The sequence below is a fragment of the Centropristis striata genome, chromosome 2 (genome assembly GCF_030273125.1).
Source record: "Centropristis striata isolate RG_2023a ecotype Rhode Island chromosome 2, C.striata_1.0, whole genome shotgun sequence".
Taxonomy (NCBI): domain Eukaryota; kingdom Metazoa; phylum Chordata; class Actinopteri; order Perciformes; family Serranidae; genus Centropristis; species Centropristis striata.
The window spans coordinates 19,558,964-19,581,030 of NC_081518.1; the positions used below are offsets into that span (position 1 = coordinate 19,558,964).

General features: G+C 50.2%; 30 non-coding genes across 30 annotated transcripts; all 30 read left to right on the plus strand.

Moving 5' to 3' along the window:
• The first annotated feature begins 507 nt into the window (after window positions 1-507).
• LOC131960724 (U2 spliceosomal RNA) lies at window positions 508-698 on the plus strand. Its single transcript, XR_009389737.1, has one exon. It is a non-coding gene; the product is annotated as a U2 spliceosomal RNA (small nuclear RNA).
• Window positions 699-1,208: 510 nt separating this feature from the next.
• LOC131959796 (U1 spliceosomal RNA) lies at window positions 1,209-1,372 on the plus strand. Its single transcript, XR_009389534.1, has one exon. It is a non-coding gene; the product is annotated as a U1 spliceosomal RNA (small nuclear RNA).
• Window positions 1,373-1,984: 612 nt separating this feature from the next.
• Window positions 1,985-2,175, plus strand: LOC131960372 (U2 spliceosomal RNA). Its single transcript, XR_009389653.1, has one exon. It is a non-coding gene; the product is annotated as a U2 spliceosomal RNA (small nuclear RNA).
• Window positions 2,176-2,685: 510 nt separating this feature from the next.
• On the plus strand, window positions 2,686-2,849 carry LOC131959505 (U1 spliceosomal RNA). Its single transcript, XR_009389475.1, has one exon. It is a non-coding gene; the product is annotated as a U1 spliceosomal RNA (small nuclear RNA).
• A 612-nt stretch (window positions 2,850-3,461) lies between these two features.
• LOC131960378 (U2 spliceosomal RNA) lies at window positions 3,462-3,652 on the plus strand. Its single transcript, XR_009389655.1, has one exon. It is a non-coding gene; the product is annotated as a U2 spliceosomal RNA (small nuclear RNA).
• Window positions 3,653-4,162: 510 nt separating this feature from the next.
• On the plus strand, window positions 4,163-4,326 carry LOC131959512 (U1 spliceosomal RNA). Its single transcript, XR_009389477.1, has one exon. It is a non-coding gene; the product is annotated as a U1 spliceosomal RNA (small nuclear RNA).
• A 612-nt stretch (window positions 4,327-4,938) lies between these two features.
• On the plus strand, window positions 4,939-5,129 carry LOC131960513 (U2 spliceosomal RNA). Its single transcript, XR_009389692.1, has one exon. It is a non-coding gene; the product is annotated as a U2 spliceosomal RNA (small nuclear RNA).
• A 510-nt stretch (window positions 5,130-5,639) lies between these two features.
• LOC131959518 (U1 spliceosomal RNA) lies at window positions 5,640-5,803 on the plus strand. The gene has a single exon (XR_009389478.1). It is a non-coding gene; the product is annotated as a U1 spliceosomal RNA (small nuclear RNA).
• Window positions 5,804-6,415: 612 nt separating this feature from the next.
• On the plus strand, window positions 6,416-6,606 carry LOC131960518 (U2 spliceosomal RNA). The gene has a single exon (XR_009389694.1). It is a non-coding gene; the product is annotated as a U2 spliceosomal RNA (small nuclear RNA).
• A 510-nt stretch (window positions 6,607-7,116) lies between these two features.
• Window positions 7,117-7,280, plus strand: LOC131959525 (U1 spliceosomal RNA). The gene has a single exon (XR_009389479.1). It is a non-coding gene; the product is annotated as a U1 spliceosomal RNA (small nuclear RNA).
• A 612-nt stretch (window positions 7,281-7,892) lies between these two features.
• On the plus strand, window positions 7,893-8,083 carry LOC131960524 (U2 spliceosomal RNA). Its single transcript, XR_009389695.1, has one exon. It is a non-coding gene; the product is annotated as a U2 spliceosomal RNA (small nuclear RNA).
• A 510-nt stretch (window positions 8,084-8,593) lies between these two features.
• On the plus strand, window positions 8,594-8,757 carry LOC131959532 (U1 spliceosomal RNA). Its single transcript, XR_009389480.1, has one exon. It is a non-coding gene; the product is annotated as a U1 spliceosomal RNA (small nuclear RNA).
• A 612-nt stretch (window positions 8,758-9,369) lies between these two features.
• On the plus strand, window positions 9,370-9,560 carry LOC131960730 (U2 spliceosomal RNA). Its single transcript, XR_009389738.1, has one exon. It is a non-coding gene; the product is annotated as a U2 spliceosomal RNA (small nuclear RNA).
• Window positions 9,561-10,070: 510 nt separating this feature from the next.
• LOC131959804 (U1 spliceosomal RNA) lies at window positions 10,071-10,234 on the plus strand. The gene has a single exon (XR_009389535.1). It is a non-coding gene; the product is annotated as a U1 spliceosomal RNA (small nuclear RNA).
• A 612-nt stretch (window positions 10,235-10,846) lies between these two features.
• LOC131960383 (U2 spliceosomal RNA) lies at window positions 10,847-11,037 on the plus strand. The gene has a single exon (XR_009389657.1). It is a non-coding gene; the product is annotated as a U2 spliceosomal RNA (small nuclear RNA).
• A 510-nt stretch (window positions 11,038-11,547) lies between these two features.
• Window positions 11,548-11,711, plus strand: LOC131959538 (U1 spliceosomal RNA). The gene has a single exon (XR_009389481.1). It is a non-coding gene; the product is annotated as a U1 spliceosomal RNA (small nuclear RNA).
• Window positions 11,712-12,323: 612 nt separating this feature from the next.
• LOC131960390 (U2 spliceosomal RNA) lies at window positions 12,324-12,514 on the plus strand. Its single transcript, XR_009389658.1, has one exon. It is a non-coding gene; the product is annotated as a U2 spliceosomal RNA (small nuclear RNA).
• Window positions 12,515-13,024: 510 nt separating this feature from the next.
• LOC131959552 (U1 spliceosomal RNA) lies at window positions 13,025-13,188 on the plus strand. The gene has a single exon (XR_009389483.1). It is a non-coding gene; the product is annotated as a U1 spliceosomal RNA (small nuclear RNA).
• Window positions 13,189-13,800: 612 nt separating this feature from the next.
• Window positions 13,801-13,991, plus strand: LOC131960735 (U2 spliceosomal RNA). The gene has a single exon (XR_009389739.1). It is a non-coding gene; the product is annotated as a U2 spliceosomal RNA (small nuclear RNA).
• A 510-nt stretch (window positions 13,992-14,501) lies between these two features.
• LOC131959811 (U1 spliceosomal RNA) lies at window positions 14,502-14,665 on the plus strand. Its single transcript, XR_009389536.1, has one exon. It is a non-coding gene; the product is annotated as a U1 spliceosomal RNA (small nuclear RNA).
• A 611-nt stretch (window positions 14,666-15,276) lies between these two features.
• LOC131960396 (U2 spliceosomal RNA) lies at window positions 15,277-15,467 on the plus strand. Its single transcript, XR_009389659.1, has one exon. It is a non-coding gene; the product is annotated as a U2 spliceosomal RNA (small nuclear RNA).
• Window positions 15,468-15,977: 510 nt separating this feature from the next.
• LOC131959559 (U1 spliceosomal RNA) lies at window positions 15,978-16,141 on the plus strand. The gene has a single exon (XR_009389484.1). It is a non-coding gene; the product is annotated as a U1 spliceosomal RNA (small nuclear RNA).
• A 612-nt stretch (window positions 16,142-16,753) lies between these two features.
• Window positions 16,754-16,944, plus strand: LOC131960397 (U2 spliceosomal RNA). The gene has a single exon (XR_009389660.1). It is a non-coding gene; the product is annotated as a U2 spliceosomal RNA (small nuclear RNA).
• A 511-nt stretch (window positions 16,945-17,455) lies between these two features.
• LOC131959567 (U1 spliceosomal RNA) lies at window positions 17,456-17,619 on the plus strand. Its single transcript, XR_009389485.1, has one exon. It is a non-coding gene; the product is annotated as a U1 spliceosomal RNA (small nuclear RNA).
• A 612-nt stretch (window positions 17,620-18,231) lies between these two features.
• On the plus strand, window positions 18,232-18,422 carry LOC131960398 (U2 spliceosomal RNA). Its single transcript, XR_009389661.1, has one exon. It is a non-coding gene; the product is annotated as a U2 spliceosomal RNA (small nuclear RNA).
• Window positions 18,423-18,932: 510 nt separating this feature from the next.
• LOC131959575 (U1 spliceosomal RNA) lies at window positions 18,933-19,096 on the plus strand. Its single transcript, XR_009389487.1, has one exon. It is a non-coding gene; the product is annotated as a U1 spliceosomal RNA (small nuclear RNA).
• Window positions 19,097-19,708: 612 nt separating this feature from the next.
• LOC131960823 (U2 spliceosomal RNA) lies at window positions 19,709-19,899 on the plus strand. Its single transcript, XR_009389768.1, has one exon. It is a non-coding gene; the product is annotated as a U2 spliceosomal RNA (small nuclear RNA).
• A 510-nt stretch (window positions 19,900-20,409) lies between these two features.
• On the plus strand, window positions 20,410-20,573 carry LOC131959581 (U1 spliceosomal RNA). Its single transcript, XR_009389488.1, has one exon. It is a non-coding gene; the product is annotated as a U1 spliceosomal RNA (small nuclear RNA).
• A 612-nt stretch (window positions 20,574-21,185) lies between these two features.
• LOC131960403 (U2 spliceosomal RNA) lies at window positions 21,186-21,376 on the plus strand. The gene has a single exon (XR_009389662.1). It is a non-coding gene; the product is annotated as a U2 spliceosomal RNA (small nuclear RNA).
• Window positions 21,377-21,886: 510 nt separating this feature from the next.
• Window positions 21,887-22,050, plus strand: LOC131959587 (U1 spliceosomal RNA). The gene has a single exon (XR_009389490.1). It is a non-coding gene; the product is annotated as a U1 spliceosomal RNA (small nuclear RNA).
• Window positions 22,051-22,067: the final 17 nt, after the last annotated feature.

A 22,067-nucleotide genomic window follows, 5' to 3' on the forward strand; every position in this document is an offset into this window, starting at 1 on the left:
GAGCATCAGTAAGCAGTGGTAGTACAGTACAATGGGCATATGTACGTTCAAGTGCCTGGAAATTGAAGCCCACTTCCGGATTGCTACCTTTGCGTTGAGCAACATATGCGCTAATACAAGCGCAGGAAAGCACACAGGCCTGTTGGTAAATCTTTGTCATCTTTGGTAAAACATGCGGTATTGGCTTTGCTGCTGAAATGTGCATCAGCTGCACTTTGGTGGCATGTCCACCAGGGGCTGTCAGTGCTTGATTTGCTTTCAAAAACACTGACACTGCGTCACGAACTCTAGCAACAAGCAGAGTCCCTTTTCACCCAGAGAGAGCCACAATTTGCACATTTGCTTCTCTAAGAGAACATACTTTGGAGCGATTCTGAGAGGTTTTCCTCCACTGTCGTTGGTGGTACTCTTACTCGCGCTTCCCGAAACTGCTACTTGGGTTTTGAGAACCGGCATTGAGAGTGAGTGTGCAGCCAATCCGCCCTTCACCTCCGACCCTTTGACGGCATCGCTTCTCGGCCTTTTGGCTAAGATCAAGTGTAGTATCTGTTCTTATCAGTTTAATAACTGATACGTCCCCTACCCGGGGACCATATATTAAATTGATTTTTGGACCTGGGAGATGGAATAGGGGCTTGCTCCGTCCACTCCACGCATCGACCTGGTATTGCAGTACTTCCGGGAACGGTGCACCCCTCCTCTCTGTGTGAAATGTAAAGCACGTTCGTTCCTCTGCCTGCTCTCTCAGCTTGCGGAACTCTGCCTTCCTGTGTGGCTGATGCTGTTAGCCTGAGTATTGCCCAACCTTCTTTCTGCCCCTGGGCTATGCCAGGGCAAATGTAATAGTTTGCCAACGTGACGCTCCGTGTTGGATTTGGATACGGGGACAATGAGCAGGCCTGTCCCAGCCGATGATGTGGACTCACAATATGTGTACACTTGTTAATGCTCCAATTTCATAGTGACATTCAGTGGGCGTGAACCTTTCTGCAGTGTCCATGACTCTCATTTTAAGAGCAGGAGGCAGCAAAAGGGAGACACGTGAAATGCATGCCTGTGCCCATAACATGAATCAAACAGGTCACTGTTTCCCAGTCTGCTTTCCACTGACCCGACATGTCAGGAGGAAGACAAATACATGCCTTCAGCACCATCAGTCAGCGTGGCGTGTCTGCTACAGGGCAGCCGATCTCTGAGCTGTGCAACTCATACTTACCTGGCAGGGGAGACACCATGATCACGAAGGTGGTTCACCCAGGGCGAGGCTCAGCCATAGCACTCCGGCCGAGCTGACCTCTGCGAATTCCCCAAATGTGGGAATCTCGACTGCATAATTTCTGGTAGTGGGGGACTGCGTTCGCGCTCTCCCCTGACATATACTGTGAAAATTAAAATAAGAGGCAACCCTCAAGTCATTCACGGGGGCTGTAAGCATTTTAGGCTGCTTGAAACGAAGCAGAGCTTACACGGTGATGCCGAGCATCAGTAAGCAGTGGTAGTACAGTACAATGGGCATATGTACGTTCAAGTGCCTGGAAATTGAAGCCCACTTCCGGATTGCTACCTTTGCGTTGAGCAACATATGCGCTAATACAAGCGCAGGAAAGCACACAGGCCTGTTGGTAAATCTTTGTCATCTTTGGTAAAACATGCGGTATTGGCTTTGCTGCTGAAATGTGCATCAGCTGCACTTTGGTGGCATGTCCACCAGGGGCTGTCAGTGCTTGATTTGCTTTCAAAAACACTGACACTGCGTCACGAACTCTAGCAACAAGCAGAGTCCCTTTTCACCCAGAGAGAGCCACAATTTGCACATTTGCTTCTCTAAGAGAACATGCTTTGGAGCGATTCTGAGAGGTTTTCCTCCACTGTCGTTGGTGGTACTCTTACTCGCGCTTCCCGAAACTGCTACTTGGGTTTTGAGAACCGGCATCGAGAGTGAGTGTGCAGCCAATCCGCCCTTCACCTCCGACCCTTTGACGGCATCGCTTCTCGGCCTTTTGGCTAAGATCAAGTGTAGTATCTGTTCTTATCAGTTTAATATCTGATACGTCCCCTACCCGGGGACCATATATTAAATTGATTTTTGGAACTGGGAGATGGAATAGGGGCTTGCTCCGTCCACTCCACGCATCGACCTGGTATTGCAGTACTTCCGGGAACGGTGCACCCCTCCTCTCTATGTGAAATGTAAAGCACGTTCGTTCCTCTGCCTGCTCTCTCAGCTTGCGGAACTCTGCCTTCCTGTGTGGCTGATGCTGTTAGCCTGAGTATTGCCCAACCTTCTTTCTGCCCCTGGGCTATGCCAGGGCAAATGTAATAGTTTGCCAACGTGACGCTCCGTGTTGGATTTGGATACGGGGACAATGAGCAGGCCTGTCCCAGCCGATGATGTGGACTCACAATATGTGTACACTTGTTAATGCTCCAATTTCATAGTGACATTCAGTGGGCGTGAACCTTTCTGCAGTGTCCATGACTCTCATTTTAAGAGCAGGAGGCAGCAAAAGGGAGACACGTGAAATGCATGCCTGTGCCCATAACATGAATCAAACAGGTCACTGTTTCCCAGTCTGCTTTCCACTGACCCGACATGTCAGGAGGAAGACAAACACATGCCTTCAGCACCATCAGTCAGCGTGGCGTGTCTGCTACAGGGCAGCCGATCTCTGAGCTGTGCAACTCATACTTACCTGGCAGGGGAGACACCATGATCACGAAGGTGGTTCACCCAGGGCGAGGCTCAGCCATTGCACTCCGGCCGAGCTGACCTCTGCGAATTCCCCAAATGTGGGAATCTCGACTGCATAATTTCTGGTAGTGGGGGACTGCGTTCGCGCTCTCCCCTGACATATACTGTGAAAATTAAAACAAGAGGCAACCCTCAAGTCATTCACGGGGGCTGTAAGCATTTTAGGCTGCTTGAAACGAAGCAGAGCTTACACGGTGATGCCGAGCATCAGTAAGCAGTGGTAGTACAGTACAATGGGCATATGTACGTTCAAGTGCCTGGAAATTGAAGCCCACTTCCGGATTGCTACCTTTGCGTTGAGCAACATATGCGCTAGTACAAGCGCAGGAAAGCACACAGGCCTGTTGGTAAATCTTTGTCATCTTTGGTAAAACATGCGGTATTGGCTTTGCTGCTGAAATGTGCATCAGCTGCACTTTGGTGGCATGTCCACCAGGGGCTGTCAGTGCTTGATTTGCTTTCAAAAACACTGACACTGCGTCACGAACTCTAGCAACAAGCAGAGTCCCTTTTCACCCAGAGAGAGCCACAATTTGCACATTTGCTTCTCTAAGAGAACATACTTTGGAGCGATTCTGAGAGGTTTTCCTCCACTGTCGTTGGTGGTACTCTTACTCGCGCTTCCCGAAACTGCTACTTGGGTTTTGAGAACCGGCATCGAGAGTGAGTGTGCAGCCAATCCGCCCTTCACCTCCGACCCTTTGACGGCATCGCTTCTCGGCCTTTTGGCTAAGATCAAGTGTAGTATCTGTTCTTATCAGTTTAATATCTGATACGTCCCCTACCCGGGGACCATATATTAAATTGATTTTTGGAACTGGGAGATGGAATAGGGGCTTGCTCCGTCCACTCCACGCATCGACCTGGTATTGCAGTACTTCCGGGAACGGTGCACCCCTCCTCTCTATGTGAAATGTAAAGCACGTTCGTTCCTCTGCCTGCTCTCTCAGCTTGCGGAACTCTGCCTTCCTGTGTGGCTGATGCTGTTAGCCTGAGTATTGCCCAACCTTCTTTCTGCCCCTGGGCTATGCCAGGGCAAATGTAATAGTTTGCCAACGTGACGCTCCGTGTTGGATTTGGATACGGGGACAATGAGCAGGCCTGTCCCAGCCGATGATGTGGACTCACAATATGTGTACACTTGTTAATGCTCCAATTTCATAGTGACATTCAGTGGGCGTGAACCTTTCTGCAGTGTCCATGACTCTCATTTTAAGAGCAGGAGGCAGCAAAAGGGAGACACGTGAAATGCATGCCTGTTCCCATAACATGAATCAAACAGGTCACTGTTTCCCAGTCTGCTTTCCACTGACCCGACATGTCAGGAGGAAGACAAACACATGCCTTCAGCACCATCAGTCAGCGTGGCGTGTCTGCTACAGGGCAGCCGATCTCTGAGCTGTGCAACTCATACTTACCTGGCAGGGGAGACACCATGATCACGAAGGTGGTTCACCCAGGGCGAGGCTCAGCCATTGCACTCCGGCCGAGCTGACCTCTGCGAATTCCCCAAATGTGGGAATCTCGACTGCATAATTTCTGGTAGTGGGGGACTGCGTTCGCGCTCTCCCCTGACATATACTGTGAAAATTAAAACAAGAGGCAACCCTCAAGTCATTCACGGGGGCTGTAAGCATTTTAGGCTGCTTGAAACGAAGCAGAGCTTACACGGTGATGCCGAGCATCAGTAAGCAGTGGTAGTACAGTACAATGGGCATATGTACGTTCAAGTGCCTGGAAATTGAAGCCCACTTCCGGATTGCTACCTTTGCGTTGAGCAACATATGCGCTAATACAAGCGCAGGAAAGCACACAGGCCTGTTGGTAAATCTTTGTCATCTTTGGTAAAACATGCGGTATTGGCTTTGCTGCTGAAATGTGCATCAGCTGCACTTTGGTGGCATGTCCACCAGGGGCTGTCAGTGCTTGATTTGCTTTCAAAAACACTGACACTGCGTCACGAACTCTAGCAACAAGCAGAGTCCCTTTTCACCCAGAGAGAGCCACAATTTGCACATTTGCTTCTCTAAGAGAACATACTTTGGAGCGATTCTGAGAGGTTTTCCTCCACTGTCGTTGGTGGTACTCTTACTCGCGCTTCCCGAAACTGCTACTTGGGTTTTGAGAACCGGCATTGAGAGTGAGTGTGCAGCCAATCCGCCCTTCACCTCCGACCCTTTGACGGCATCGCTTCTCGGCCTTTTGGCTAAGATCAAGTGTAGTATCTGTTCTTATCAGTTTAATATCTGATACGTCCCCTACCCGGGGACCATATATTAAATTGATTTTTGGACCTGGGAGATGGAATAGGGGCTTGCTCCGTCCACTCCACGCATCGACCTGGTATTGCAGTACTTCCGGGAACGGTGCACCCCTCCTCTCTGTGTGAAATGTAAAGCACGTTCGTTCCTCTGCCTGCTCTCTCAGCTTGCGGAACTCTGCCTTCCTGTGTGGCTGATGCTGTTAGCCTGAGTATTGCCCAACCTTCTTTCTGCCCCTGGGCTATGCCAGGGCAAATGTAATAGTTTGCCAACGTGACGCTCCGTGTTGGATTTGGATACGGGGACAATGAGCAGGCCTGTCCCAGCCGATGATGTGGACTCACAATATGTGTACACTTGTTAATGCTCCAATTTCATAGTGACATTCAGTGGGCGTGAACCTTTCTGCAGTGTCCATGACTCTCATTTTAAGAGCAGGAGGCAGCAAAAGGGAGACACGTGAAATGCATGCCTGTGCCCATAACATGAATCAAACAGGTCACTGTTTCCCAGTCTGCTTTCCACTGACCCGACATGTCAGGAGGAAGACAAATACATGCCTTCAGCACCATCAGTCAGCGTGGCGTGTCTGCTACAGGGCAGCCGATCTCTGAGCTGTGCAACTCATACTTACCTGGCAGGGGAGACACCATGATCACGAAGGTGGTTCACCCAGGGCGAGGCTCAGCCATTGCACTCCGGCCGAGCTGACCTCTGCGAATTCCCCAAATGTGGGAATCTCGACTGCATAATTTCTGGTAGTGGGGGACTGCGTTCGCGCTCTCCCCTGACATATACTGTGAAAATTAAAATAAGAGGCAACCCTCAAGTCATTCACGGGGGCTGTAAGCATTTTAGGCTGCTTGAAACGAAGCAGAGCTTACACGGTGATGCCGAGCATCAGTAAGCAGTGGTAGTACAGTACAATGGGCATATGTACGTTCAAGTGCCTGGAAATTGAAGCCCACTTCCGGATTGCTACCTTTGCGTTGAGCAACATATGCGCTAATACAAGCGCAGGAAAGCACACAGGCCTGTTGGTAAATCTTTGTCATCTTTGGTAAAACATGCGGTATTGGCTTTGCTGCTGAAATGTGCATCAGCTGCACTTTGGTGGCATGTCCACCAGGGGCTGTCAGTGCTTGATTTGCTTTCAAAAACACTGACACTGCGTCACGAACTCTAGCAACAAGCAGAGTCCCTTTTCACCCAGAGAGAGCCACAATTTGCACATTTGCTTCTCTAAGAGAACATACTTTGGAGCGATTCTGAGAGGTTTTCCTCCACTGTCGTTGGTGGTACTCTTACTCGCGCTTCCCGAAACTGCTACTTGGGTTTTGAGAACCGGCATTGAGAGTGAGTGTGCAGCCAATCCGCCCTTCACCTCCGACCCTTTGACGGCATCGCTTCTCGGCCTTTTGGCTAAGATCAAGTGTAGTATCTGTTCTTATCAGTTTAATATCTGATACGTCCCCTACCCGGGGACCATATATTAAATTGATTTTTGGACCTGGGAGATGGAATAGGGGCTTGCTCCGTCCACTCCACGCATCGACCTGGTATTGCAGTACTTCCGGGAACGGTGCACCCCTCCTCTCTGTGTGAAATGTAAAGCACGTTCGTTCCTCTGCCTGCTCTCTCAGCTTGCGGAACTCTGCCTTCCTGTGTGGCTGATGCTGTTAGCCTGAGTATTGCCCAACCTTCTTTCTGCCCCTGGGCTATGCCAGGGCAAATGTAATAGTTTGCCAACGTGACGCTCCGTGTTGGATTTGGATACGGGGACAATGAGCAGGCCTGTCCCAGCCGATGATGTGGACTCACAATATGTGTACACTTGTTAATGCTCCAATTTCATAGTGACATTCAGTGGGCGTGAACCTTTCTGCAGTGTCCATGACTCTCATTTTAAGAGCAGGAGGCAGCAAAAGGGAGACACGTGAAATGCATGCCTGTGCCCATAACATGAATCAAACAGGTCACTGTTTCCCAGTCTGCTTTCCACTGACCCGACATGTCAGGAGGAAGACAAACACATGCCTTCAGCACCATCAGTCAGCGTGGCGTGTCTGCTACAGGGCAGCCGATCTCTGAGCTGTGCAACTCATACTTACCTGGCAGGGGAGACACCATGATCACGAAGGTGGTTCACCCAGGGCGAGGCTCAGCCATTGCACTCCGGCCGAGCTGACCTCTGCGAATTCCCCAAATGTGGGAATCTCGACTGCATAATTTCTGGTAGTGGGGGACTGCGTTCGCGCTCTCCCCTGACATATACTGTGAAAATTAAAACAAGAGGCAACCCTCAAGTCATTCACGGGGGCTGTAAGCATTTTAGGCTGCTTGAAACGAAGCAGAGCTTACACGGTGATGCCGAGCATCAGTAAGCAGTGGTAGTACAGTACAATGGGCATATGTACGTTCAAGTGCCTGGAAATTGAAGCCCACTTCCGGATTGCTACCTTTGCGTTGAGCAACATATGCGCTAATACAAGCGCAGGAAAGCACACAGGCCTGTTGGTAAATCTTTGTCATCTTTGGTAAAACATGCGGTATTGGCTTTGCTGCTGAAATGTGCATCAGCTGCACTTTGGTGGCATGTCCACCAGGGGCTGTCAGTGCTTGATTTGCTTTCAAAAACACTGACACTGCGTCACGAACTCTAGCAACAAGCAGAGTCCCTTTTCACCCAGAGAGAGCCACAATTTGCACATTTGCTTCTCTAAGAGAACATACTTTGGAGCGATTCTGAGAGGTTTTCCTCCACTGTCGTTGGTGGTACTCTTACTCGCGCTTCCCGAAACTGCTACTTGGGTTTTGAGAACCGGCATTGAGAGTGAGTGTGCAGCCAATCCGCCCTTCACCTCCGACCCTTTGACGGCATCGCTTCTCGGCCTTTTGGCTAAGATCAAGTGTAGTATCTGTTCTTATCAGTTTAATATCTGATACGTCCCCTACCCGGGGACCATATATTAAATTGATTTTTGGACCTGGGAGATGGAATAGGGGCTTGCTCCGTCCACTCCACGCATCGACCTGGTATTGCAGTACTTCCGGGAACGGTGCACCCCTCCTCTCTGTGTGAAATGTAAAGCACGTTCGTTCCTCTGCCTGCTCTCTCAGCTTGCGGAACTCTGCCTTCCTGTGTGGCTGATGCTGTTAGCCTGAGTATTGCCCAACCTTCTTTCTGCCCCTGGGCTATGCCAGGGCAAATGTAATAGTTTGCCAACGTGACGCTCCGTGTTGGATTTGGATACGGGGACAATGAGCAGGCCTGTCCCAGCCGATGATGTGGACTCACAATATGTGTACACTTGTTAATGCTCCAATTTCATAGTGACATTCAGTGGGCGTGAACCTTTCTGCAGTGTCCATGACTCTCATTTTAAGAGCAGGAGGCAGCAAAAGGGAGACACGTGAAATGCATGCCTGTGCCCATAACATGAATCAAACAGGTCACTGTTTCCCAGTCTGCTTTCCACTGACCCGACATGTCAGGAGGAAGACAAACACATGCCTTCAGCACCATCAGTCAGCGTGGCGTGTCTGCTACAGGGCAGCCGATCTCTGAGCTGTGCAACTCATACTTACCTGGCAGGGGAGACACCATGATCACGAAGGTGGTTCACCCAGGGCGAGGCTCAGCCATTGCACTCCGGCCGAGCTGACCTCTGCGAATTCCCCAAATGTGGGAATCTCGACTGCATAATTTCTGGTAGTGGGGGACTGCGTTCGCGCTCTCCCCTGACATATACTGTGAAAATTAAAACAAGAGGCAACCCTCAAGTCATTCACGGGGGCTGTAAGCATTTTAGGCTGCTTGAAACGAAGCAGAGCTTACACGGTGATGCCGAGCATCAGTAAGCAGTGGTAGTACAGTACAATGGGCATATGTACGTTCAAGTGCCTGGAAATTGAAGCCCACTTCCGGATTGCTACCTTTGCGTTGAGCAACATATGCGCTAATACAAGCGCAGGAAAGCACACAGGCCTGTTGGTAAATCTTTGTCATCTTTGGTAAAACATGCGGTATTGGCTTTGCTGCTGAAATGTGCATCAGCTGCACTTTGGTGGCATGTCCACCAGGGGCTGTCAGTGCTTGATTTGCTTTCAAAAACACTGACACTGCGTCACGAACTCTAGCAACAAGCAGAGTCCCTTTTCACCCAGAGAGAGCCACAATTTGCACATTTGCTTCTCTAAGAGAACATACTTTGGAGCGATTCTGAGAGGTTTTCCTCCACTGTCGTTGGTGGTACTCTTACTCGCGCTTCCCGAAACTGCTACTTGGGTTTTGAGAACCGGCATTGAGAGTGAGTGTGCAGCCAATCCGCCCTTCACCTCCGACCCTTTGACGGCATCGCTTCTCGGCCTTTTGGCTAAGATCAAGTGTAGTATCTGTTCTTATCAGTTTAATAACTGATACGTCCCCTACCCGGGGACCATATATTAAATTGATTTTTGGACCTGGGAGATGGAATAGGGGCTTGCTCCGTCCACTCCACGCATCGACCTGGTATTGCAGTACTTCCGGGAACGGTGCACCCCTCCTCTCTGTGTGAAATGTAAAGCACGTTCGTTCCTCTGCCTGCTCTCTCAGCTTGCGGAACTCTGCCTTCCTGTGTGGCTGATGCTGTTAGCCTGAGTATTGCCCAACCTTCTTTCTGCCCCTGGGCTATGCCAGGGCAAATGTAATAGTTTGCCAACGTGACGCTCCGTGTTGGATTTGGATACGGGGACAATGAGCAGGCCTGTCCCAGCCGATGATGTGGACTCACAATATGTGTACACTTGTTAATGCTCCAATTTCATAGTGACATTCAGTGGGCGTGAACCTTTCTGCAGTGTCCATGACTCTCATTTTAAGAGCAGGAGGCAGCAAAAGGGAGACACGTGAAATGCATGCCTGTGCCCATAACATGAATCAAACAGGTCACTGTTTCCCAGTCTGCTTTCCACTGACCCGACATGTCAGGAGGAAGACAAATACATGCCTTCAGCACCATCAGTCAGCGTGGCGTGTCTGCTACAGGGCAGCCGATCTCTGAGCTGTGCAACTCATACTTACCTGGCAGGGGAGACACCATGATCACGAAGGTGGTTCACCCAGGGCGAGGCTCAGCCATAGCACTCCGGCCGAGCTGACCTCTGCGAATTCCCCAAATGTGGGAATCTCGACTGCATAATTTCTGGTAGTGGGGGACTGCGTTCGCGCTCTCCCCTGACATATACTGTGAAAATTAAAATAAGAGGCAACCCTCAAGTCATTCACGGGGGCTGTAAGCATTTTAGGCTGCTTGAAACGAAGCAGAGCTTACACGGTGATGCCGAGCATCAGTAAGCAGTGGTAGTACAGTACAATGGGCATATGTACGTTCAAGTGCCTGGAAATTGAAGCCCACTTCCGGATTGCTACCTTTGCGTTGAGCAACATATGCGCTAATACAAGCGCAGGAAAGCACACAGGCCTGTTGGTAAATCTTTGTCATCTTTGGTAAAACATGCGGTATTGGCTTTGCTGCTGAAATGTGCATCAGCTGCACTTTGGTGGCATGTCCACCAGGGGCTGTCAGTGCTTGATTTGCTTTCAAAAACACTGACACTGCGTCACGAACTCTAGCAACAAGCAGAGTCCCTTTTCACCCAGAGAGAGCCACAATTTGCACATTTGCTTCTCTAAGAGAACATGCTTTGGAGCGATTCTGAGAGGTTTTCCTCCACTGTCGTTGGTGGTACTCTTACTCGCGCTTCCCGAAACTGCTACTTGGGTTTTGAGAACCGGCATCGAGAGTGAGTGTGCAGCCAATCCGCCCTTCACCTCCGACCCTTTGACGGCATCGCTTCTCGGCCTTTTGGCTAAGATCAAGTGTAGTATCTGTTCTTATCAGTTTAATATCTGATACGTCCCCTACCCGGGGACCATATATTAAATTGATTTTTGGAACTGGGAGATGGAATAGGGGCTTGCTCCGTCCACTCCACGCATCGACCTGGTATTGCAGTACTTCCGGGAACGGTGCACCCCTCCTCTCTATGTGAAATGTAAAGCACGTTCGTTCCTCTGCCTGCTCTCTCAGCTTGCGGAACTCTGCCTTCCTGTGTGGCTGATGCTGTTAGCCTGAGTATTGCCCAACCTTCTTTCTGCCCCTGGGCTATGCCAGGGCAAATGTAATAGTTTGCCAACGTGACGCTCCGTGTTGGATTTGGATACGGGGACAATGAGCAGGCCTGTCCCAGCCGATGATGTGGACTCACAATATGTGTACACTTGTTAATGCTCCAATTTCATAGTGACATTCAGTGGGCGTGAACCTTTCTGCAGTGTCCATGACTCTCATTTTAAGAGCAGGAGGCAGCAAAAGGGAGACACGTGAAATGCATGCCTGTGCCCATAACATGAATCAAACAGGTCACTGTTTCCCAGTCTGCTTTCCACTGACCCGACATGTCAGGAGGAAGACAAACACATGCCTTCAGCACCATCAGTCAGCGTGGCGTGTCTGCTACAGGGCAGCCGATCTCTGAGCTGTGCAACTCATACTTACCTGGCAGGGGAGACACCATGATCACGAAGGTGGTTCACCCAGGGCGAGGCTCAGCCATTGCACTCCGGCCGAGCTGACCTCTGCGAATTCCCCAAATGTGGGAATCTCGACTGCATAATTTCTGGTAGTGGGGGACTGCGTTCGCGCTCTCCCCTGACATATACTGTGAAAATTAAAACAAGAGGCAACCCTCAAGTCATTCACGGGGGCTGTAAGCATTTTAGGCTGCTTGAAACGAAGCAGAGCTTACACGGTGATGCCGAGCATCAGTAAGCAGTGGTAGTACAGTACAATGGGCATATGTACGTTCAAGTGCCTGGAAATTGAAGCCCACTTCCGGATTGCTACCTTTGCGTTGAGCAACATATGCGCTAGTACAAGCGCAGGAAAGCACACAGGCCTGTTGGTAAATCTTTGTCATCTTTGGTAAAACATGCGGTATTGGCTTTGCTGCTGAAATGTGCATCAGCTGCACTTTGGTGGCATGTCCACCAGGGGCTGTCAGTGCTTGATTTGCTTTCAAAAACACTGACACTGCGTCACGAACTCTAGCAACAAGCAGAGTCCCTTTTCACCCAGAGAGAGCCACAATTTGCACATTTGCTTCTCTAAGAGAACATACTTTGGAGCGATTCTGAGAGGTTTTCCTCCACTGTCGTTGGTGGTACTCTTACTCGCGCTTCCCGAAACTGCTACTTGGGTTTTGAGAACCGGCATCGAGAGTGAGTGTGCAGCCAATCCGCCCTTCACCTCCGACCCTTTGACGGCATCGCTTCTCGGCCTTTTGGCTAAGATCAAGTGTAGTATCTGTTCTTATCAGTTTAATATCTGATACGTCCCCTACCCGGGGACCATATATTAAATTGATTTTTGGAACTGGGAGATGGAATAGGGGCTTGCTCCGTCCACTCCACGCATCGACCTGGTATTGCAGTACTTCCGGGAACGGTGCACCCCTCCTCTCTGTGTGAAATGTAAAGCACGTTCGTTCCTCTGCCTGCTCTCTCAGCTTGCGGAACTCTGCCTTCCTGTGTGGCTGATGCTGTTAGCCTGAGTATTGCCCAACCTTCTTTCTGCCCCTGGGCTATGCCAGGGCAAATGTAATAGTTTGCCAACGTGACGCTCCGTGTTGGATTTGGATACGGGGACAATGAGCAGGCCTGTCCCAGCCGATGATGTGGACTCACAATATGTGTACACTTGTTAATGCTCCAATTTCATAGTGACATTCAGTGGGCGTGAACCTTTCTGCAGTGTCCATGACTCTCATTTTAAGAGCAGGAGGCAGCAAAAGGGAGACACGTGAAATGCATGCCTGTGCCCATAACATGAATCAAACAGGTCACTGTTTCCCAGTCTGCTTTCCACTGACCCGACATGTCAGGAGGAAGACAAACACATGCCTTCAGCACCATCAGTCAGCGTGGCGTGTCTGCTACAGGGCAGCCGATCTCTGAGCTGTGCAACTCATACTTACCTGGCAGGGGAGACACCATGATCACGAAGGTGGTTCACCCAGGGCGAGGCTCAGCCATTGCACTCCGGCCGAGCTGACCTCTGCGAATTCCCCAAATGTGGGAATCTCGACTGCATAATTTCTGGTAGTGGGGGACTGCGTTCGCGCTCTCCCCTGACATATACTGTGAAAATTAAAACAAGAGGCAACCCTCAAGTCATTCACGGGGGCTGTAAGCATTTTAGGCTGCTTGAAACGAAGCAGAGCTTACACGGTGATGCCGAGCATCAGTAAGCAGTGGTAGTACAGTACAATGGGCATATGTACGTTCAAGTGCCTGGAAATTGAAGCCCACTTCCGGATTGCTACCTTTGCGTTGAGCAACATATGCGCTAATACAAGCGCAGGAAAGCACACAGGCCTGTTGGTAAATCTTTGTCATCTTTGGTAAAACATGCGGTATTGGCTTTGCTGCTGAAATGTGCATCAGCTGCACTTTGGTGGCATGTCCACCAGGGGCTGTCAGTGCTTGATTTGCTTTCAAAAACACTGACACTGCGTCACGAACTCTAGCAACAAGCAGAGTCCCTTTTCACCCAGAGAGAGCCACAATTTGCACATTTGCTTCTCTAAGAGAACATACTTTGGAGCGATTCTGAGAGGTTTTCCTCCACTGTCGTTGGTGGTACTCTTACTCGCGCTTCCCGAAACTGCTACTTGGGTTTTGAGAACCGGCATTGAGAGTGAGTGTGCAGCCAATCCGCCCTTCACCTCCGACCCTTTGACGGCATCGCTTCTCGGCCTTTTGGCTAAGATCAAGTGTAGTATCTGTTCTTATCAGTTTAATAACTGATACGTCCCCTACCCGGGGACCATATATTAAATTGATTTTTGGACCTGGGAGATGGAATAGGGGCTTGCTCCGTCCACTCCACGCATCGACCTGGTATTGCAGTACTTCCGGGAACGGTGCACCCCTCCTCTCTGTGTGAAATGTAAAGCACGTTCGTTCCTCTGCCTGCTCTCTCAGCTTGCGGAACTCTGCCTTCCTGTGTGGCTGATGCTGTTAGCCTGAGTATTGCCCAACCTTCTTTCTGCCCCTGGGCTATGCCAGGGCAAATGTAATAGTTTGCCAACGTGACGCTCCGTGTTGGATTTGGATACGGGGACAATGAGCAGGCCTGTCCCAGCCGATGATGTGGACTCACAATATGTGTACACTTGTTAATGCTCCAATTTCATAGTGACATTCAGTGGGCGTGAACCTTTCTGCAGTGTCCATGACTCTCATTTTAAGAGCAGGAGGCAGCAAAAGGGAAACACGTGAAATGCATGCCTGTGCCCATAACATGAATCAAACAGGTCACTGTTTCCCAGTCTGCTTTCCACTGACCCGACATGTCAGGAGGAAGACAAATACATGCCTTCAGCACCATCAGTCAGCGTGGCGTGTCTGCTACAGGGCAGCCGATCTCTGAGCTGTGCAACTCATACTTACCTGGCAGGGGAGACACCATGATCACGAAGGTGGTTCACCCAGGGCGAGGCTCAGCCATAGCACTCCGGCCGAGCTGACCTCTGCGAATTCCCCAAATGTGGGAATCTCGACTGCATAATTTCTGGTAGTGGGGGACTGCGTTCGCGCTCTCCCCTGACATATACTGTGAAAATTAAAATAAGAGGCAACCCTCAAGTCATTCACGGGGGCTGTAAGCATTTTAGGCTGCTTGAAACGAAGCAGAGCTTACACGGTGATGCCGAGCATCAGTAAGCAGTGGTAGTACAGTACAATGGGCATATGTACGTTCAAGTGCCTGGAAATTGAAGCCCACTTCCGGATTGCTACCTTTGCGTTGAGCAACATATGCGCTAGTACAAGCGCAGGAAAGCACACAGGCCTGTTGGTAAATCTTTGTCATCTTTGGTAAAACATGCGGTATTGGCTTTGCTGCTGAAATGTGCATCAGCTGCACTTTGGTGGCATGTCCACCAGGGGCTGTCAGTGCTTGATTTGCTTTCAAAAACACTGACACTGCGTCACGAACTCTAGCAACAAGCAGAGTCCCTTTTCACCCAGAGAGAGCCACAATTTGCACATTTGCTTCTCTAAGAGAACATACTTTGGAGCGATTCTGAGAGGTTTTCCTCCACTGTCGTTGGTGGTACTCTTACTCGCGCTCCCGAAACTGCTACTTGGGTTTTGAGAACCGGCATCGAGAGTGAGTGTGCAGCCAATCCGCCCTTCACCTCCGACCCTTTGACGGCATCGCTTCTCGGCCTTTTGGCTAAGATCAAGTGTAGTATCTGTTCTTATCAGTTTAATATCTGATACGTCCCCTACCCGGGGACCATATATTAAATTGATTTTTGGAACTGGGAGATGGAATAGGGGCTTGCTCCGTCCACTCCACGCATCGACCTGGTATTGCAGTACTTCCGGGAACGGTGCACCCCTCCTCTCTATGTGAAATGTAAAGCACGTTCGTTCCTCTGCCTGCTCTCTCAGCTTGCGGAACTCTGCCTTCCTGTGTGGCTGATGCTGTTAGCCTGAGTATTGCCCAACCTTCTTTCTGCCCCTGGGCTATGCCAGGGCAAATGTAATAGTTTGCCAACGTGACGCTCCGTGTTGGATTTGGATACGGGGACAATGAGCAGGCCTGTCCCAGCCGATGATGTGGACTCACAATATGTGTACACTTGTTAATGCTCCAATTTCATAGTGACATTCAGTGGGCGTGAACCTTTCTGCAGTGTCCATGACTCTCATTTTAAGAGCAGGAGGCAGCAAAAGGGAGACACGTGAAATGCATGCCTGTGCCCATAACATGAATCAAACAGGTCACTGTTTCCCAGTCTGCTTTCCACTGACCCGACATGTCAGGAGGAAGACAAACACATGCCTTCAGCACCATCAGTCAGCGTGGCGTGTCTGCTACAGGGCAGCCGATCTCTGAGCTGTGCAACTCATACTTACCTGGCAGGGGAGACACCATGATCACGAAGGTGGTTCACCCAGGGCGAGGCTCAGCCATTGCACTCCGGCCGAGCTGACCTCTGCGAATTCCCCAAATGTGGGAATCTCGACTGCATAATTTCTGGTAGTGGGGGACTGCGTTCGCGCTCTCCCCTGACATATACTGTGAAAATTAACAAGAGGCAACCCTCAAGTCATTCACGGGGGCTGTAAGCATTTTAGGCTGCTTGAAACGAAGCAGAGCTTACACGGTGATGCCGAGCATCAGTAAGCAGTGGTAGTACAGTACAATGGGCATATGTACGTTCAAGTGCCTGGAAATTGAAGCCCACTTCCGGATTGCTACCTTTGCGTTGAGCAACATATGCGCTAGTACAAGCGCAGGAAAGCACACAGGCCTGTTGGTAAATCTTTGTCATCTTTGGTAAAACATGCGGTATTGGCTTTGCTGCTGAAATGTGCATCAGCTGCACTTTGGTGGCATGTCCACCAGGGGCTGTCAGTGCTTGATTTGCTTTCAAAAACACTGACACTGCGTCACGAACTCTAGCAACAAGCAGAGTCCCTTTTTCACCCAGAGAGAGCCACAATTTGCACATTTGCTTCTCTAAGAGAACATACTTTGGAGCGATTCTGAGAGGTTTTCCTCCACTGTCGTTGGTGGTACTCTTACTCGCGCTTTCCCGAAACTGCTACTTGGGTTTTGAGAACCGGCATCGAGAGTGAGTGTGCAGCCAATCCGCCCTTCACCTCCGACCCTTTGACGGCATCGCTTCTCGGCCTTTTGGCTAAGATCAAGTGTAGTATCTGTTCTTATCAGTTTAATATCTGATACGTCCCCTACCCGGGGACCATATATTAAATTGATTTTTGGAACTGGGAGATGGAATAGGGGCTTGCTCCGTCCACTCCACGCATCGACCTGGTATTGCAGTACTTCCGGGAACGGTGCACCCCTCCTCTCTATGTGAAATGTAAAGCACGTTCGTTCCTCTGCCTGCTCTCTCAGCTTGCGGAACTCTGCCTTCCTGTGTGGCTGATGCTGTTAGCCTTAGTATTGCCCAACCTTCTTTCTGCCCCTGGGCTATGCCAGGGCAAATGTAATAGTTTGCCAACGTGACGCTCCGTGTTGGATTTGGATACGGGGGACAATGAGCAGGCCTGTCCCAGCCGATGATGTGGACTCACAATATGTGTACACTTGTTAATGCTCCAATTTCATAGTGACATTCAGTGGGCGTGAACCTTTCTGCAGTGTCCATGACTCTCATTTTAAGAGCAGGAGGCAGCAAAAGGGAGACACGTGAAATGCATGCCTGTGCCCATAACATGAATCAAACAGGTCACTGTTTCCCAGTCTGCTTTCCACTGACCCGACATGTCAGGAGGAAGACAAACACATGCCTTCAGCACCATCAGTCAGCGTGGCGTGTCTGCTACAGGGCAGCCGATCTCTGAGCTGTGCAACTCATACTTACCTGGCAGGGGAGACACCATGATCACGAAGGTGGTTCACCCAGGGCGAGGCTCAGCCATTGCACTCCGGCCGAGCTGACCTCTGCGAATTCCCCAAATGTGGGAATCTCGACTGCATAATTTCTGGTAGTGGGGGACTGCGTTCGCGCTCTCCCCTGACATATACTGTGAAAATTAAAACAAGAGGCAACCCTCAAGTCATTCACGGGGGCTGTAAGCATTTTAGGCTGCTTGAAACGAAGCAGAGCTTACACGGTGATGCCGAGCATCAGTAAGCAGTGGTAGTACAGTACAATGGGCATATGTACGTTCAAGTGCCTGGAAATTGAAGCCCACTTCCGGATTGCTACCTTTGCGTTGAGCAACATATGCGCTAATACAAGCGCAGGAAAGCACACAGGCCTGTTGGTAAATCTTTGTCATCTTTGGTAAAACATGCGGTATTGGCTTTGCTGCTGAAATGTGCATCAGCTGCACTTTGGTGGCATGTCCACCAGGGGCTGTCAGTGCTTGATTTGCTTTCAAAAACACTGACACTGCGTCACGAACTCTAGCAACAAGCAGAGTCCCTTTTCACCCAGAGAGAGCCACAATTTGCACATTTGCTTCTCTAAGAGAACATGCTTTGGAGCGATTCTGAGAGGTTTTCCTCCACTGTCGTTGGTGGTACTCTTACTCGCGCTTCCCGAAACTGCTACTTGGGTTTTGAGAACCGGCATCGAGAGTGAGTGTGCAGCCAATCCGCCCTTCACCTCCGACCCTTTGACGGCATCGCTTCTCGGCCTTTTGGCTAAGATCAAGTGTAGTATCTGTTCTTATCAGTTTAATATCTGATACGTCCCCTACCCGGGGACCATATATTAAATTGATTTTTGGAACTGGGAGATGGAATAGGGGCTTGCTCCGTCCACTCCACGCATCGACCTGGTATTGCAGTACTTCCGGGAACGGTGCACCCCTCCTCTCTATGTGAAATGTAAAGCACGTTCGTTCCTCTGCCTGCTCTCTCAGCTTGCGGAACTCTGCCTTCCTGTGTGGCTGATGCTGTTAGCCTGAGTATTGCCCAACCTTCTTTCTGCCCCTGGGCTATGCCAGGGCAAATGTAATAGTTTGCCAACGTGACGCTCCGTGTTGGATTTGGATACGGGGACAATGAGCAGGCCTGTCCCAGCCGATGATGTGGACTCACAATATGTGTACACTTGTTAATGCTCCAATTTCATAGTGACATTCAGTGGGCGTGAACCTTTCTGCAGTGTCCATGACTCTCATTTTAAGAGCAGGAGGCAGCAAAAGGGAGACACGTGAAATGCATGCCTGTTCCCATAACATGAATCAAACAGGTCACTGTTTCCCAGTCTGCTTTCCACTGACCCGACATGTCAGGAGGAAGACAAACACATGCCTTCAGCACCATCAGTCAGCGTGGCGTGTCTGCTACAGGGCAGCCGATCTCTGAGCTGTGCAACTCATACTTACCTGGCAGGGGAGACACCATGATCACGAAGGTGGTTCACCCAGGGCGAGGCTCAGCCATTGCACTCCGGCCGAGCTGACCTCTGCGAATTCCCCAAATGTGGGAATCTCGACTGCATAATTTCTGGTAGTGGGGGACTGCGTTCGCGCTCTCCCCTGACATATACTGTGAAAATTAAAACAAGAGGCAACCCTCAAGTCATTCACGGGGGCTGTAAGCATTTTAGGCTGCTTGAAACGAAGCAGAGCTTACACGGTGATGCCGAGCATCAGTAAGCAGTGGTAGTACAGTACAATGGGCATATGTACGTTCAAGTGCCTGGAAATTGAAGCCCACTTCCGGATTGCTACCTTTGCGTTGAGCAACATATGCGCTAGTACAAGCGCAGGAAAGCACACAGGCCTGTTGGTAAATCTTTGTCATCTTTGGTAAAACATGCGGTATTGGCTTTGCTGCTGAAATGTGCATCAGCTGCACTTTGGTGGCATGTCCACCAGGGGCTGTCAGTGCTTGATTTGCTTTCAAAAACACTGACACTGCGTCACGAACTCTAGCAACAAGCAGAGTCCCTTTTCACCCAGAGAGAGCCACAATTTGCACATTTGCTTCTCTAAGAGAACATACTTTGGAGCGATTCTGAGAGGTTTTCCTCCACTGTCGTTGGTGGTACTCTTACTCGCGCTTCCCGAAACTGCTACTTGGGTTTTGAGAACCGGCATTGAGAGTGAGTGTGCAGCCAATCCGCCCTTCACCTCCGACCCTTTGACGGCATCGCTTCTCGGCCTTTTGGCTAAGATCAAGTGTAGTATCTGTTCTTATCAGTTTAATATCTGATACGTCCCCTACCCGGGGACCATATATTAAATTGATTTTTGGAACTGGGAGATGGAATAGGGGCTTGCTCCGTCCACTCCACGCATTGACCTGGTATTGCAGTACTTCCGGGAACGGTGCACCCCTCCTCTCTATGTGAAATGTAAAGCACGTTCGTTCCTCTGCCTGCTCTCTCAGCTTGCGGAACTCTGCCTTCCTGTGTGGCTGATGCTGTTAGCCTGAGTATTGCCCAACCTTCTTTCTGCCCCTGGGCTATGCCAGGGCAAATGTAATAGTTTGCCAACGTGACGCTCCGTGTTGGATTTGGATACGGGGACAATGAGCAGGCCTGTCCCAGCCGATGATGTGGACTCACAATATGTGTACACTTGTTAATGCTCCAATTTCATAGTGACATTCAGTGGGCGTGAACCTTTCTGCAGTGTCCATGACTCTCATTTTAAGAGCAGGAGGCAGCAAAAGGGAGACACGTGAAATGCATGCCTGTGCCCATAACATGAATCAAACAGGTCACTGTTTCCCAGTCTGCTTTCCACTGACCCGACATGTCAGGAGGAAGACAAACACATGCCTTCAGCACCATCAGTCAGCGTGGCGTGTCTGCTACAGGGCAGCCGATCTCTGAGCTGTGCAACTCATACTTACCTGGCAGGGGAGACACCATGATCACGAAGGTGGTTCACCCAGGGCGAGGCTCAGCCATTGCACTCCGGCCGAGCTGACCTCTGCGAATTCCCCAAATGTGGGAATCTCGACTGCATAATTTCTGGTAGTGGGGGACTGCGTTCGCGCTCTCCCCTGACATATACTGTGAAAATTAAAACAAGAGGCAACCCTCAAGTCATTCACGGGGGCTGTAAGCATTTTAGGCTGCTTGAAACGAAGCAGAGCTTACACGGTGATGCCGAGCATCAGTAAGCAGTGGTAGTACAGTACAATGGGCATATGTACGTTCAAGTGCCTGGAAATTGAAGCCCACTTCCGGATTGCTACCTTTGCGTTGAGCAACATATGCGCTAGTACAAGCGCAGGAAAGCACACAGGCCTGTTGGTAAATCTTTGTCATCTTTGGTAAAACATGCGGTATTGGCTTTGCTGCTGAAATGTGCATCAGCTGCACTTTGGTGGCATGTCCACCAGGGGCTGTCAGTGCTTGATTTGCTTTCAAAAACACTGACACTGCGTCACGAACTCTAGCAACAAGCAGAGTCCCTTTTCACCCAGAGAGAGCCACAATTTGCACATTTGCTTCTCTAAGAGAACATACTTTGGAGCGATTCTGAGAGGTTTTCCTCCACTGTCGTTGGTGGTACTCTTACTCGCGCTTCCCGAAACTGCTACTTGGGTTTTGAGAACCGGCATCGAGAGTGAGTGTGCAGCCAATCCGCCCTTCACCTCCGACCCTTTGACGGCATCGCTTCTCGGCCTTTTGGCTAAGATCAAGTGTAGTATCTGTTCTTATCAGTTTAATATCTGATACGTCCCCTACCCGGGGACCATATATTAAATTGATTTTTGGAACTGGGAGATGGAATAGGGGCTTGCTCCGTCCACTCCACGCATCGACCTGGTATTGCAGTACTTCCGGGAACGGTGCACCCCTCCTCTCTATGTGAAATGTAAAGCACGTTCGTTCCTCTGCCTGCTCTCTCAGCTTGCGGAACTCTGCCTTCCTGTGTGGCTGATGCTGTTAGCCTGAGTATTGCCCAACCTTCTTTCTGCCCCTGGGCTATGCCAGGGCAAATGTAATAGTTTGCCAACGTGACGCTCCGTGTTGGATTTGGATACGGGGACAATGAGCAGGCCTGTCCCAGCCGATGATGTGGACTCACAATATGTGTACACTTGTTAATGCTCCAATTTCATAGTGACATTCAGTGGGCGTGAACCTTTCTGCAGTGTCCATGACTCTCATTTTAAGAGCAGGAGGCAGCAAAAGGGAGACACGTGAAATGCATGCCTGTGCCCATAACATGAATCAAACAGGTCACTGTTTCCCAGTCTGCTTTCCACTGACCCGACATGTCAGGAGGAAGACAAACACATGCCTTCAGCACCATCAGTCAGCGTGGCGTGTCTGCTACAGGGCAGCCGATCTCTGAGCTGTGCAACTCATACTTACCTGGCAGGGGAGACACCATGATCACGAAGGTGGTTCACCCAGGGCGAGGCTCAGCCATTGCACTCCGGCCGAGCTGACCTCTGCGAATTCCCCAAATGTGGGAATCTCGACTGCATAATTTCTGGTAGTGGGGGACTGCGTTCGCGCTCTCCCCTGACATATACTGTGAAAAT